This window comes from Acomys russatus, chromosome 23 (assembly GCF_903995435.1).
Source record: "Acomys russatus chromosome 23, mAcoRus1.1, whole genome shotgun sequence".
Taxonomy (NCBI): domain Eukaryota; kingdom Metazoa; phylum Chordata; class Mammalia; order Rodentia; family Muridae; genus Acomys; species Acomys russatus.
In genome coordinates this window covers 26,513,556-26,516,729 of record NC_067159.1, presented here as the reverse complement: position 1 = coordinate 26,516,729, position 3,174 = coordinate 26,513,556, and positions in this window count along the sequence as shown.

Below are 3,174 nucleotides of genomic sequence, written 5' to 3'. Positions count from 1 at the left end.
TGTTGTCATTGTTAAAATCTTATTTAGGTATCCATATTGTTGAAATTTCATGGGAGTACCATCGCTGTCATATCTAGAACACAAAAATATCTCAACATAAAACTTGATCCTCTGGCTCTTAAACTCGTTCTACCATCTCTGCATGAGGTCCCCTTTCTGTTAGAGAGATTTCTTTTGTAGATGTATCAACTGGGACTGGGTACCACAAGTTCAGTTGTGTTTTGCAGTTCAACTGTCTGTGGTTCTCTGTAATGGTTTTTACTTCTTCAAAATGAAGGTGGTTTTAATGAGGGGTGATTGTGACATTTATCTGTATGTGATCTGTCTAGTTTTATGCTAGCTTAATGAAAGCTAGAGTTGTCTTAAATGAGGAAGCCTCAATTGAGAAAATGCCTCTGTAATGTCTGGCTGTAAAGCATTTTTTTAATCAGTGATTGATGAGGGAGGGCCCAGCACATTGTGAATGGTGTCATCCTTGGGCTGGTGATCCTGGGTTATAAGAAAGCAAGCACAGCAAGCCATGAAGAGCAAGCCTTTAAGCATCACCTCTTCATGGCCTCTGCATTAGCTCTAGGCTTCAGGTTCCTGATCTGTTTGATTCCTGTCCTCACTACTTTTGATGATGAACTGTTATATGGAACTGTGATTGAAATAAACCATTGCTTCTTCAAGTTGCTTTTGGTCATGATGTTTGATAACAGTAATAGTGCCCCTAAAGCAATGGTTATGTGAAAATGTTTACAATGTGTGCAGAAAATGCCCACTTCAGCTTCCATCCCAGATATTTAGGACATGTTGATGGATTCTCTACAAAGAATGCATATACTGGGCTTAGCTAAACCTATCTCTTCAATTCAGGAGTATATCATAAATCTTTTCTTCTTGTTTATTTTTATGCAGTAATCCAAACTCCTTGTTCAGCTATATGCAATAATATGCTTCTCTGTACAACTGCATACAATAAATACAATGGTATTTCCAGGGTGCTGAGACTTTTCCATGAGAGAGCCCAGACTACCCAACCCCAGCTTTTATCTATGTGGCCTTGTTTTTTCTAGTTTCCCTCGCCATCCCAGTCATGTCACATCTCTGTAGCCATCAAAGGATGTGACAATTAAAATTCATGTAGAGATTATCCATGTTTAATAAAATAGTTGTAGTAGGTTCTCCTATAAATTCTAACATCTCACAAGTAAGTGACTAGAGAGATAGCATGAGACATGAACATCCTCAAGTCAATTAAACAAGTGTTGATTACTTATAAGATATAAGTGGCACTATAGCCCTTTTGATGATATCTGACCATGCTGGTCATTGTTCTGATGTCCTGCTGTCCTGCTAGTCTGCTTCATTAATACAGAGATTCTCCTGGGACTTCAGTGCTCCAGAGCTGGAATTACAGTCCCACTACCTCACCTATAATTCACTTGTGCCCTAGAGACCACAGTCAGTTTTAGATGAACCCTTTGCTGACTGAGCCATAATTTTTCCCCCAACAAGTTATAGAGTTATTGTTGTAAACATGTGTCTAAAGAAAATTTAACAAATTAACCAAACTACTCAGGTAAGTCCAAGAACTCAAATACTGAGCTGAAAACAGCCTACCTAAAGGTACCCCACTCTTTTTCTGCTTGATAAGTTTGCCTGCCTATACTGCAATGTGGAGCCTGCCAAACCCCTAGTATTCAAGGTGCTGCCCACTTCATGAAATAATTCTTTGCTAAAGTAAATGTTCATATAGTTCATTTGCCTAAAGCTTCTATTTTAATAAGAAATCTGACATCATGATTACAGATTTATTTGGTTATTTAAATGAACAACCATATTTTATGATATATATAGCATTGAATATAGCCTAGTGGATTTAATTTAAAAAGTGAGTATTGAAAAATACTCCAATATAATCATTTTTAATGATTGTAAGAAAAAAGTAATGTCTCTTCATAATTATGGTTTTAAATCTGTCTTGAAAAGGAATTTTTGTATATATTTATAATCAAGTAATTAAAATTATGTGTATAAACATACATAACTTCAGCTCTTCTGGATATATGTATATATTCATATATATGTATGTATATATTCAAGTATTATAAGAAAAGTAATGGTATTTGGAAGAAAATGCTTTTATATTTTCAGTTTGATAATAAATTCATAAATTCAACTATCGTGTGTGTGTGTGTGTGTGTGTGTGTGTGTGTGTGTGTGTGTGTGTGTGTCTTTAGCTATCCCAGTATTATAAGTAAAGTGATGGTTTTTGGTAGAAACATTATTTATTTCTTCAATTTTTAATAATAATATAAAAGCATAGAATTAGAAAGTTACTAACCAACACATTGACAAAGACACACATTTGTTATAATTGATTCAAAACCTATAGTTTATTTGTGATACAAATTATTTGGTATTTTTTCATTTGTTTTAGCTAACAAGGAGTGAACATTATACCAGGTTTCAGAATTTTTTAAAGATCTATTTTTATGTACATGTTTCTGTGCACGGTTATAGGTCTTGTGAATGCTAGGGGCCGTGGTTCTCCATGGAGCTGGAGTAAAGGTTGCTTACAAGCTATCTGACATATTTTTTTCGGAATCAAGCTGAGGTATTCTAGAGTAACATGCCATTTTAACTTCTGAGCCATCTTCTTATCTCTATGACAATATTTTGTTATTATCTGTACCATGCTCAGTGACTCTATGTTCTCTGACAATTTTGCTTCTGTGTATGCTGTCTATCACATACAGAGCAGCTAATATATGCCGAGAGTATTTTTCAAATGTATGGTACAAGTGGAGTTGCCCACTGATATCAGTCCCAAACATCAGCAAGGATGTAATCTATAAGGACCATTTACACCAAAAATAGGGGTTAGGAAATTGTAAAAAGACTAATGTATTAAATAATAAAATGAAATAAAATATATATTAAATTGAATTAAATAATTTTACTAGAAATATTTTTTAATGCCAGAATTATAAATTAGGGATAATATGCATGTTTCAAACTTCAGTTAAAAACTAGGCAGTAATATTCTTGCCACATACAAAATTACCATGCTTCTTGGCATAATTAAATTCAATGATAAAGTGTCACTTGTCTTTTCTTTATTGCTGTGAATTCAGGTGATTCTAATGACTTTCAGTATGAAGGAGTCTTTAACAAGACCTCAGAAAG